Source organism: Anthonomus grandis, chromosome 4, assembly GCF_022605725.1.
Source record: "Anthonomus grandis grandis chromosome 4, icAntGran1.3, whole genome shotgun sequence".
NCBI lineage: Eukaryota > Metazoa > Arthropoda > Insecta > Coleoptera > Curculionidae > Anthonomus > Anthonomus grandis.
The window spans coordinates 251,825-264,960 of NC_065549.1; the positions used below are offsets into that span (position 1 = coordinate 251,825).

Genomic DNA, 13,136 nt, shown 5'->3' on the forward strand with positions numbered 1-13,136 from the left:
AGTTGTACTTTAGAAATCTTTTATCTGATATAATTTTTTTTTACTTTTTAATCAATAGACAGTAGAATAATAGTAGTGGCCGATAGACAAAGTCTCGTATTATTTTTATATAATTGTTTAAAGATTTACTTACAGGTCCCCTAGGTTTTAAATTATTATTATTTGTAACGCATTATTAATGCATATTCCAAGCATGCTTATGCAAAGCCCAATAAATACGGAATCAAAATTGTGTTGTCCTGAGATGCCAAAACAGCTTTTGCACTTGATGCTGAAATTTATATAGGAAAAGGTTCCACACCAACTGATGTTCCTGTAACTCAGTATTACAGTAATAAGCTAATCAGTTCTGTCCAAGGAACAAATAAGAACTTGACCATGGATAACTGGTTTACTTCTATTGAGACTGCGAAACATCTTTTGGAGAGGAAAATTACTATTGTTGGTACTGTGAGAAGAAATAAAAAAGAAATTCCTGGGTCGTTTTTGGAACTTAAAGAAAGGAATCAAAATTCTGCCATGTTTTGCTACAGTGGACATCTGATACTGTCCACCCAAGAGTGCTAAAAAAGCAGTAATTATGCTTTCGACAATGCACGAAAAAGGTGATGAGCCATTTACAACCAAGTTACCAGAAATTATTCAATTTTATAATTCTACAAGAGGAGGAGTGGATACTTTAGATCAGTTGTGTCACACTTATTCTACTGGTAGAAAAACACGTCGCTGGCCATTATGTCTGTTCTATAATTTGTTGGATATTTTGGGATATAATTCAATGATTCTTTTGCGTGGCTCTGGTGAAGTGAATAAAGAAATTGTAAAGCACAGGAGAGAATACCTCAAGAAGCTTGCGCTTGATCTGGTCAGATCGTTTGGAAGCTCCAACTTTGAGGCGCGAACTCCGTGAAACTCTATGTAGGGTCCTCAAGATAACCATTTCAGAAGAAGTACCTTATAGGCTTACAACAACAGTGGGTAGGTGTGTGCTTTGTCCCAGAAAAGAGGATCGAAAATCGAGAGTAAGCTGTGCTGTATGCAAGAAGTTCGTGTGTTTGCAACATCAAAAAAAAATATGCTCAGTGTGTGCCGCATGAACATTTTATTATGGATGTGCGTTAAAAGTGTTCTTAGAGACTCTGACTAAGTTATTATTTTTCTATTTCGTTTTTCTAAAATACGACGTTTGGGGTACGGTTGTACCCCTGTATAGCAGATGCAGAGTCGGAAATAAGTGTAGCATTTCAGGGTTAATTGGTACACAAAACGTAAAAATCAAAGTTAACCTATGATTATAAAATTCGGTATTCTGGCATAATTTTGCATTCTAAACAACTTTTTCCCATAAACTTTTTTAATATCTTACCTAAAAGTACTACTTTACCTACACATAAAATTAAAAAAATGCTTGTATCAAGGCATGCTTGGTTTAAAAAAAAATTACAAATATGCTAAATTTTATTTTTTAATCAAGCAGACCTGGATGCCAAACAGATACAGATTTTTTTATAATTTTTACGTAAAAATTCGCTTATCCTGGGACACACTGTATATGCCGCCTACCTGATATACAGTGCGAACGTAAAGGTTGGAATAAATTCATTTAAAATTCAGGGGTATGTTCAAAAAAAAAACGCTCGGACCTGTCGATTTTTATTTTTAACTGCGGGTTTTCTTACTATAATTTTATGTATACATGGTGGCCCAAAAATAAGTTACGGTCATCAACGTAATCTTTTTAAATGTAAACACCTATTTTTTATTTTAGATTTAGGTTCTACATCAAATTCTAAGTACATTTCATGTACCATGTCCTATACCTAAACTCGACCGTTGACGATTGAACACAATAAAAGGCTATTTTTGGAAGAGTTATTTATATCAAGCAAGAATACATAAAAATATTTTAATTAATTTATTAAGTGTTGAAAATGGCTGCCACGAACCTCTTGGCAATATCCCAGTCGATGCTGAAATTCTTGTAAAACGTTATCGATAACAGAAGGTTCTATCAATCTTATTTCTTCCGTTATTCTAATTTTTAAGTCTTCAATGTTGTTTGGCCGATTAACATAAACTTTGGACTTAAGATACCCCCACAAAAAAAAATCTAAAGGAGTCAGATCCGGCGATCTGGCCGGCCATTCAATTGCACCTCTCCGACCAATCCAACGTCCAGGGAAAACGGTATCCAGGTACTGGCGCACGGGACGAGTGTAATGGGCTGGAGCTCCATCTTGCTGATACCATAAGGAATTATCTAATATATCCGGGTCTTCTGGATCGGGGTATAAAGTGGCAAGGCATGGAACCAAGTCATTTTCTAAAAACTCTAAATACCTCTCACTATTCAAGTATCCTTCAAAGAAAAAGGGCCCTATAACCCTGTTTTCAATCACCCCCGCCCAAACATTTACTTTTTGAGGGACTTGGCTGTGGCACTCCATCATCCAGTGCGGATTTTCAGTAGCCCAATATCGGCAGTTTTGCCGGTTTACACTACCATGAAGACAAAACGTTGCCTCATCAGAAAATACAATTTTTTTTGAAAATTGTGGATTAGCATGGCACAAGTCCATAAGTCTCTCACAAAATTCTAAACGCCTATCTGGGTCATCTTCATTTAGTTTATGAACCAATTGAACTTTGTGGCCAAGGGTGCCATTTATTTATACCTAAATACTTAACGACGGATGTCTGAGATATCTGATTTTCTAACGCAATATTGCGAGTCGTTTTATGGCAATCTTCTTCAACTGCCAGCAAAACATTTAGTTGCTTCTCTTCTGATATATTTGACCGACCTTTCGTATAATTATCCCTGAAATGACCCAAATCCCGATATTTCTGTTCTATTTTACTGACAGTACTTTGAGATATACGTGGCCTATCAGGATACTTGGCATGATAAATTTCACAGACTTCCATCTGAGTGCGCATCCTGTTTCCATAACCAATCATCATCAAAATCTCTATTCGCTCTCGCTCACTAAGACGTACCATTTTTTGAAATTTTAATTTTATCTTTTGATAAACTTAACACAAGCAAAACTTTGCTTAGACATCTAAATCAAACTAAATTCACTCAAAATTATTTGATGTCAACAAATTGTGACAAGTTAACAATCAAAAACACCAACCACAAATGTAAATAACTAAACAATAACTGATGGTTGCTTGATATAAATAACTCTTCCAAAAATAGCCTTTTATTGTGTTCAATCGTCAACGGTCGAGCTTAGGTATAGGACATGGTACATGAAATATACTTAGGATTTGATGTAGAACCTAAATCTAAAATAAAAAATAGGTATTTACATTTAAAAAAATTACGTTGATGACCGTAACTTATTTTTGGGCCACCCTGTATACATAAAATTATAGTAAGAAAACCCGCAGTTAAAAATAAAAATCGACATGTCCGAGCGTTTTTTTTTGAACATACCCCTGAATTTTAAATGAATTTATTCCAACCTTTACGTTCGCACTGTATAAGTATATGTATAATCATGATGAACTGAACCCTATGATTCTCAAACGATTTACGTCTGAAGGATACCAATAATTGCGGTCGAAATGAAAAGGGTTCGGCCCTGCGGCGATCCAAAGGAAATGGAATTTGCGCTATTTGCGGCTCTGGATTCGAATTGGAATACTAATTTGGGGGGGGATCTAAATAACCACCTAAGAATCTCCATCTTTTACGTTTTATAGCTATTAAGGACGAAAATAATTAAACTTTATTTGCCTATTCATTGAGTTGTAATTCTTTATATTACGAATATATTTATCTTAGTACTTCTCCAAACATGTTTGACTAATCTTTATTCTTGTTCGTCACACCCGGTGGCAAAAATCCAGGACAAATCCGACAGTAGTTGAATATTCTGCGTACGTTTTCCACGCTTTCGGCTGGTGCACTTCTCATTCCGGACACATCCCCGGGACCGAGGAGAGAGAAGATGATTTTAATGGCATATTCGATGTGCCATATTCACGACGTACTTTTCGCGTATATCCGTTTATTTCTTCACTTTTTTTCGATAATGGTACGTGTGAATATGGAGTTAATGTAGTAGCGATAATACTGATTGATGGTTTATAAATGCAACCTTAGAACGCGATTAATGAATTTCATGTTGCGTTGTTGTTGTTGGAGTTATCGCGACAAAACATCGACTTAATTTCCAGAAGTGGCGTATGTTAAAATAATAAACGCCTTTAGAGTTGAAACAGATAATTTGACGTGAAGCCGTCCGTCTTTCTTTATTTACGATAAAAGTCACGCACGTTCTGCTTATTCCTGTTTTACTCGCTGTTTTTTGTTTTTAATCCACGATTCGTTGATTAACATGCTCCATGCTCAAAATTATTATATTCGTCAAAACAGTATGATACATTGAAGATGTTTTATAAATAAATGAAATTTATTTTTTTAAGTTACAAAAGACAAATTAAGAGAAATACTTTTTTTTTAATTTTTCATGTGAATGCTTTTTTTTATAAAAAGACCACTTTTTTTAAACCATTAATGATAAGGTACGTGCCAAGTTTATTCAAACATAGGAAGAATTCGTTTTTAAATTCGGGATCGTTATTTTCTCTTATACCAGTTGAGCTGGCGTGCCAGGGCAATAATAGTGCAGAAAACGCGGCCATTACCATTTATTACTAAGATGCACGCTCCACTTTTATATTCTTTTTTATTTTTGTCTATTTGCCTCTGTTGTTTTTCTTATTGAGATACCTTAAAAGAGCTATAATGTTATTGACAGATATCTTGACAAACAAATATTACGATATTTGAAAAAGTTATTAAGGATAGTTACTGTGAATTACTTTTATACCAAATGTCTAAAAAAACCACTAGATTTATGGAAAAACTATTAGAATAATTTTTTTTAGAAACAAATTTAGTTAAGTTAGGTTTATACTTCAAATTTCTTATAATATTTTCTGACAGTATTGTTAGTCTAGGAGTTTTAAATAAATAATGGTAACATCGTAAACCTTTCTTGACTTCGTTATTAGATGGGCCACCTCTATGATATTCCCGTTATGAATTTTGCTTAAAAAGTAAAAGAAAAGAGTAAATAAATTTAAGCAGCTAAAACTTTAGCACTATTACACTGCGAAGAAAGCATCTAAATTTTATTTGCTACTAATAGAATTTTCTCTTTACGATTCCTAAGGGAAATTCTTGCCCTTTTAAGGCAACGTGTGAAAAGGGCGGTTTGGATTTATCTAATAAAATTTTTTCTGAAGACTCATCAACTGGATCATCAATTTATTCAAAAAATAGAAAAACAGAATTTTATACTGATGTGCGTCAGATCCCTAACAAACCCCCAACACGACGGTGTAAAACAACACACAAAAGCCTGCGTATAACCCATCAGATACAATCAGCAATCAGGATTTCTTAGAACAAGAGAAAAGGGAAAACTGGGGGACACTTAACCCTAAAGCGTAAAAGATTTTAATCAGAGATACGGGGACTGTGGGTGGACGCCACTGGTGGGCAACAGCTTGAAAGGCGGACCAAAGGGGCCTTTTTATATCACGCTCGCTGTTCTTTCTATTTACCGGGGAAACCTTATCTGTGCCCTGGGCCCGTCCCTGTTCCACTCCGCAATCATTCCCTCGTTATCGCAGAAATGTCGACCCAGAAAAGGTCGTGCCGAGGAAAAAGGTGCCTCTGAGTTTTTTTTTCGAGTATATTCGGGATCCTGAACATATTGAGAAAAGACCTGAAAAAGTTTTCATTTTAATAAATGAATAATTTTAATACAAATTCATTTTTTTTTAAATAGGTTGTTATCTTAGTTCTTTCAAGTTTAGATTTTTTAAAAGTATAGGAAATTCGGGAATTTCGTGGTACGCCACTGAAGAAGGCACTTGAACCAATACCGATTCCTCAGAAAATACAAATAGAGGTAGCAGAAATGTGTTATTTCGCTTTTGCATGGCATGTAGCGTGTTTCTCCCCCGAGGCCTAAAATTATTATTTGCGGCCATATCGCTCCTCCTTTTGAACTCTTCGATAAGAAGACTTATATTGGGTTTTTTTTTCACTATCGATGCTCTATCTTTATTTGATATTTGGAGAGCATATAAGTTCATGACTTAGAGAATAGCGTACATATACCTATGTAATATAATGCTATTAATATAATAATAGTATTATTATATTAGATATTTCTCCTTGTGATAATATTTTCTAAATTGATTGTTACAATAAAAGTGAGGTAATACTTAACAAAATAAGTGATTACCAGGTTAGATACTTTGAATAATTCTGCGGAAGTCACCATAAAATTAAACACCTTAGGTTTAAGAATATTATATAAACATAATTACAATATTAGAATTTAAATAAAATTAAGCAGATGTTGTTCCCAATAGCTTGGGGGGTTGACTGATACGTTTCTTAGTTTTTGTAAGGTAGGTTTACTCTTTCTTGAGACTTGATGATTGAGATGGTTTACTTTCTGTTATCGGATCTCTATTTTGTCAGCAGGAATTATTTTTATATATTTATATAAATATATAAATAGCAGCTTCTCTTTGAGTACCTGTTTTATCACCAAACCCAATCATGCACAGAATTTCTATTTTTTCTCGTTCCGTTAACTTTACCAAAAAAGTGTGAAAACCGCAACTTTGCTCTTACACTTCACACTTGACAATATCTGTTTATCGTACAACTGTCATACAGTTTCTATGAAAATACACGGCCAGTAGCCAACAATAAAAAAACACGAATGAATGGAATTTTGCTCTGTACAAAAATTCTCAGAGATAATGTGAAGAACTTCAATAATAATATTTTTTCGTCTTTTTATCGATAAGGATGAAATAAAAAAAGGTGCTTTCATTTAAAAAAATTAAGTTGATGGTCGTAATTTATTTTTGAGCAACCCTGTATATACAAACTTCACGTACAAAAATGCGCAACTTGAAATAAAAATCGACGGGTCCGAGCGTTTTTTTTTCGAACACACCCCTGAATTTTAAATGAATTTAGACCTAACTTTTGGGATGTATATATGGTTGTATACAGGGTGTTTCACAACTTATCCGAAAAATTTTAACCACATATTATGCGCTGTTACGAAGCAAGTTGATTTCTCAAAAAAAAAATTAATAAAAGTCCTACAAATATCGAGATAATAAAATAATACAGTTTACTTACTTATAAAAGCTGTTCAAATTTATTGTTTCCATTACTAACCTAATGCAAGCTTGGGCACGTTTAATCCAATTTTGGCGCACTAATTCAAATACACCTCCTTCCTACTGTTCCTGAAGTCTCAGTTTTTCAAGTGTCCCCATAAAAAAAAAGTCCAGAGGATTTAGGTCGGGAGACCGTGCAATTGGTCCACCCCTTCCGATCCAGCGGATCTGCTGTACAGAGTGTCCCATTAAGAATGTTCCTTGGCTGTATCTCAGGCCCCAATAATCGTAGAGCGTTGAAAAAAAAAATTAGTATAAAAATGGCCCAAAAAAAATAGCTGGAAAATATTTTGAAGTTCATTGGTCAACCGCTAGAGGGCGTTCTAGCTACTTAAAAACTTTAAGTCTATTTTTTCCAAAAAACCTTTAATAACTTGCATCTCAAAATATTATTGAGATAATCTACAAAGTATTCCTGACAAAAATGTTTTGACAACCATTTCTGTCAAATGTCAAATAAAGTGGTGGGCAGAGTTTCTATCTTAAATGAGAAAAATGGTAAGAAGTAGGTTTTGGCTGCACCGATTTTTTTAAAACAACTTTTATTTAAAAGCTCTTTTATTGCTTTATTTTTCTACCAAAAAGATATTATTGGAAAATTTTTTCAATTCTAAAACCCGCTAGGGAGCATCTTCTTCTAACTTATGCTATTCGACTGATTATTTTAAGAAACTCAAATGCAACCATGTGTGTTTTTTTACGGTATTAAGAGCGGAGAACAAAGCTTAAAATTTTAGTAAAAACCGCATTTTGATATCACGTCTCTAACTAAAGTTACAAGAAAAAATGTGTTCATTAGAAAGTGAAAACATCAAATATGGTCGTTAAGTTCTATTTACTAGCCGGGTTAAAAAAACTGGTGTCTAAATGAATCTTTGTGTAGAGAAACAATCTTGGTATACCAGCTTTTTAGAAATTCCGGAAGGTGGCGTTTATTTATACACTTCTTTATACAGGAAGTTTCATTGGTAATAAATCAGGTAATAAATCAATGTTTATGGGAAAACTAGGAAAACTATGCATAGGAACGTTTTAAATATTTATCAACGTCGACGCGTCATTGTAACACGACAAAAATATTTCGATAGTTTTGGCACTTGGCACCGATTAAACTGAAAAAAAAAATTGCTTATTTTAAATGGAATAAAAAATAATGTTATTTTAATTCCTACACTAATCTAATGCCTGCCGAGGATTTCGAATTGTCGTTCGTCTTGTTCTATACAATTTTGAACTCTTCGTCGGGTTGATTCCACGGCTGGCTCTATTTCTGCGGCCGGTAAACTCCGAATAGCGCCCCTAATTCGCTGTTTCATATTTTCTCTATTGGTAGGAATCGAAGAAAATACAATGGCTTTTATTCTACCCCATAAATAAAAGTCAAGGCAGGTTAAATCTGGCGATCTGCAAGTATATGCAATGTAATCTAATAATGTTTCTATAACAATAAAATTACCTTGCCGGCCAAGGGAAAAAGCTACCTCTGCCAATCCACCGATCAGGGTACCACTGATTAAGGAACGTTCGCACTTGTATCGCGAAATGAGCCGGGCATCCGTCATGTTGTAACAACATGTTGGCTCTTATAACCAGAGGCACCTCTTCTAATAATGCTGGGAGCTCATTTCTTAAAATCCAAGATATCGTTCTCCAATTAGACTCTCATCAAATAAAAATGGACCTATAACCTGAGATCCTATTACACCGCACTAGACATTAACATTCCACCTTCCCTGATGCTGGATCTCGCGCATCCAACGAGGGTTAGTTTCAGACCAATAGTGCATATTATGTCTGTTAACTCCTCCGTCACTATTGAACGTTGCTTCGTCTGTCCATAAAATTTCGTTAAGAATATTTGGATTTTCGAGCAACATATTCTCCATCCAATGACAATAATCTAGTCTTCTGCCATACTCTTCTAGATTTAATGCCTGGTGGAGTACTATATGGAATGGATGAAATCTATATGCAAAAAAAATTAAATTAAGAAAGTATCTAGGCACTTATTTTTGAAAAATTGTGTTATATCTATGTTCCTGCAAAATTCTGTGAACTACAGAACGAGGTATGCCTAAATCGCCTGAAATAGTTCTGATGCTTAAGTGCGGATCAAATTCTACATAGGCCAAACAATTTATTATGTTTTCCTTCGTTCTCCTGCGACCTTGTCTACAATAGGTTGGATGGACTACTCTACCTGTTGTCCGAAAACGACGGGCCAAACGAAGAAATATGCCTCTACTCAGACGCCGGTTTTGAGGAAAACGTTGAACATACAGCCTTGCAGCTATAGTAGCATTTTCAAAACATTCATAAAAAATTTTGATAACATTTACCGACTCGAAGTCAAAGAATAAACTCTGATCGAAATAAATAACTAAATTTATAGGACCACCGAAAACTTTTAAGTAGCTGTCACAGCTGTCACCAGCCTTTTTGTTTTTTAAACAAATTCAAAGCCAACTTTTTATTAAAATTGGCATAATTTAACTACCTATTTATTTATACTCGAATAAACTGCTAACCGATAGTCTTATATAAACTTTAATTCTTGGTTCCTTTATGAACACAACTAATATGTTGCTGTATTTTTTTCAATATTATTCTTTTAACCTATTTAAGCACATCATGTGGTATTAATTGTTGCTACGTTGTCCAAAAATTTAAAACGTTCCTATGCATAGTTTTCCCATACTGAATAGATTTATTTCCGCTTAAACTCCTGTATAAAGAAGTGTATAAATAAACGCCACCTTCCGGAATTTCTAAAAAGCTGGTATACCAAGATTGTTTCTCTACACAAAGATTCATTTAGACACCAGTTTTTTTAACCCGGCTAGTAAATAGAACTTAACGACCATATTTGATGTTTTCACTTTCTAATGAACACATTTTTTCTTGTAACTTTAGTTAGAGACGTGATATCAAAATGCGGTTTTTACTAAATTATTAAGCTTTGTTCTCCGCTCTTAATACCGTAAAAAAACATACATGGTTGCTTTTGAGTATCTTAAAATAATCAGTCGAATAGCATAAGTTAGAAGAAGATGCTCCCTAGCGGGTTTTAGAATTGAAAAAATTTTCCAATAATATCTTTTTGGTAGAAAAATAAAGCAATAAAAAAGCTTTTAAATAAAAGTTGTTTTAAAAAAATCGGTGCAGCCAAAACCTACTTCTTACCATTTTTCTCATTTAAGATAGATACTCTCCCCACCACTTTATTTGACATTTGACAGAAATGGGTGTCAAAACATTTTTGTCAGGAATACTTTGTAGATTATCTCAATAATATTTTGGGATGCAAGTTATTAAAGGTTTTTTGGAAAAAAGTAGCTAGAACGCCCTCTAGCGGTTGACCAATGAACTTCAAAATATTTTCCAGCTATTTTTTTTTGGGCCACTTTTATACTTATTTTTTTTTCAACGTTCTACGATTATTGGAGCCTAAGATACAGCCGAGGAACATTTTTAATGGGACACCCTGTACATGATTCAAAAAATCACGAAAATGCGAATAGAGATTAAACCAAAAATACAAAAAATTCCTGGTATTTTGTTTTCGTCAGTTGTTTGGTACAACATTTGCTATAATAAATTAATAATGCGTATTCTAATATCGCGACGATGAACGCAAAATACAGATATTTATTTTTCAATTTATTATTGAAACCTGAGGTGTATAACTTAATTTCTGTAGGACTCTTATTAAATTTTTTTTGGAGAAATCAACTTGTTTCGTAACAGCGCATAATATGTGGTTAAAATTTTATAAAACCCTGTATATATAAATCATATACTGCATTTTTTAGCGAGCTAATTTATTGTTACTGTGTGCAATGAACTCCAGAATATCTCTCTAGATGAAAATATTTAATAAAAAATAAATAAAATATTTAAAGTCATTGCTACACTAAAAGAAAAGAATAATTCGATAAAATAACATGATTTCATATTCCCGCGACGAATGTTCGAACGCTCAGTAAAACAGTGTCGGCATCAGCGGGCGCCCATGTTGATTTTCTACACGTACGAACAACCAAAAAGTGTTTTGATTTTTCATTGTTTGTCGCGCCGTTGTTATGTACATACAAGTGGTACATATCAGCTCGCCATTATGGAAATTTTAAATTCAACTTTATTTCGCTTGTTTAAAACCGACAGGACTAAATATGCGCCATACCGTTTTAAGTTATGCACCACATTAATGGTTATTTTGCTTTATAAGGTGGCGGCATTTGAAATATTACATTTATGTATTTTTAAGTTATATGAAATGTCAGCAAATCTTGTGTGTATTGCAAATTAGTTTATCGAATTCAACATGAATGCCTGAGGCTGGAAATATTAACATAAATAATGACACGAACGCCGATTGAAGCTTTCGAAACTAATATTGGCTGAATAGATGGTCTGTGTGTGTGTGTGGTGCTGTTATAATACAAAATCAAATTTCGCGCTAATTTCACCCCTTTTCCCCCCCGGAACTACTTATAATTAATAGATACATTAATCGTGTCATTCCGTTCGGACGTCGGGACTGTTTCGGCCTAAACCGGAATAAATTGGATCCGAAATAGATGCATTAAGCATGTTTAATCTAAGCAAATTAGTACTTTATCATTTAGGACAGGGAACGATTATCCATTTTGATTATGTTTAGTATACATTAATTAAATTTTCGAGTGGACGGGCCGCGACCGGTCTCGATATCCATTAAATTTATCACATTAAATTTATTTAAATTATTGTTATAAGAGCGAAACCTTTATATACTGTCAATCTTCTTTTTTGGATCTTTGCGATACCTAATACGGTACCTAGTACCTAATGCGGCTAATAACTTTGGTTTTATTAGTGCAGTAAATGTATCATTTAAAAAGTGTAAATTTCGGCAAAAATAAGCGAAATCTTAATACTTTGTCAAAAGTTAGGATGCCTTTGAATGAACATTACTTTTGCCAAAATTTCGTCTTAAAAAAATTTTTTTTTGATTGTTTCATTTTTAACGTGTAGAACTCAAAAAAGCCTATAAAAATAATTTTGTTTCCATATCTCGTTATCGAGATACACCGCGTTTATTTTCCAAAAATCGCATTATATCAATATGAATGGCATGAATAATTTACTGAAACTATTCTATTTTATTTAACATGTCACCCAAAAAAAAATAAATCAGAAAATTGTGTATCATTTTCCTCTCCTTAAATAATTTTTGGCTTATCTAAAAACTTCTTGGATAATATGTGGTACAAAAACTACTTAATTTAAAGAAAAATTTCTAGGACAAAAAAAGTTTAGAATTTAATTATTGTCTACAATTACTAATTATATTTGTTGCTGTACAGGGTGGCCAAATAAGAATGCGACGTACTGTATCTGGGAAACTATTCATCGTAGAAGCTTGCGATAAAAAAATTTATTACTAAAGTGGCTAAGAGAATGACCTGGAAAATATTTTCAAGTTTCTAAAATGGCCGCTAGGGGGCGCAACTGCAATCTTGAATCTAGAAAACTGATGTTTCTGTAAATTTTGCTGGATTAACCTAACAAAAAAATAGCTGATTATTAAAGTAGAGACTAATCCGAACCTTTTTTATTTAAATAGTTTTGCTGTATCTCTAAAAATAAAGTGGTGGGGGGTGTTCAAAAGTTGTCTTAAAACACACCCTGTATACTAAAAACGCCTTAGCCGATTTTATCAAACTTGGGCTAGTTGAAAAGAGCTATTATTAAGTTACGAATATTAATTATTATATTTCATGTTTTTTTAGTTTTACATCTCGCCGCTAGAGGGCTTTTTTCGGCTTTCCGACACAAATGACTAATTTTCTCAAAAAACTTAAATGCAATGGTATAAATTTTTTTATACAAAAAAATAGCTTAATAACGCCTAAATA

General features: G+C 33.5%; 1 protein-coding gene across 3 annotated transcripts in view; it reads left to right on the forward strand.

Moving 5' to 3' along the window:
- Positions 1–13,136, forward strand: part of LOC126734893 (hemicentin-1) — a 393,008-nt gene that overhangs the window by 72,457 nt on the left and 307,415 nt on the right. The window lies entirely within an intron of this gene.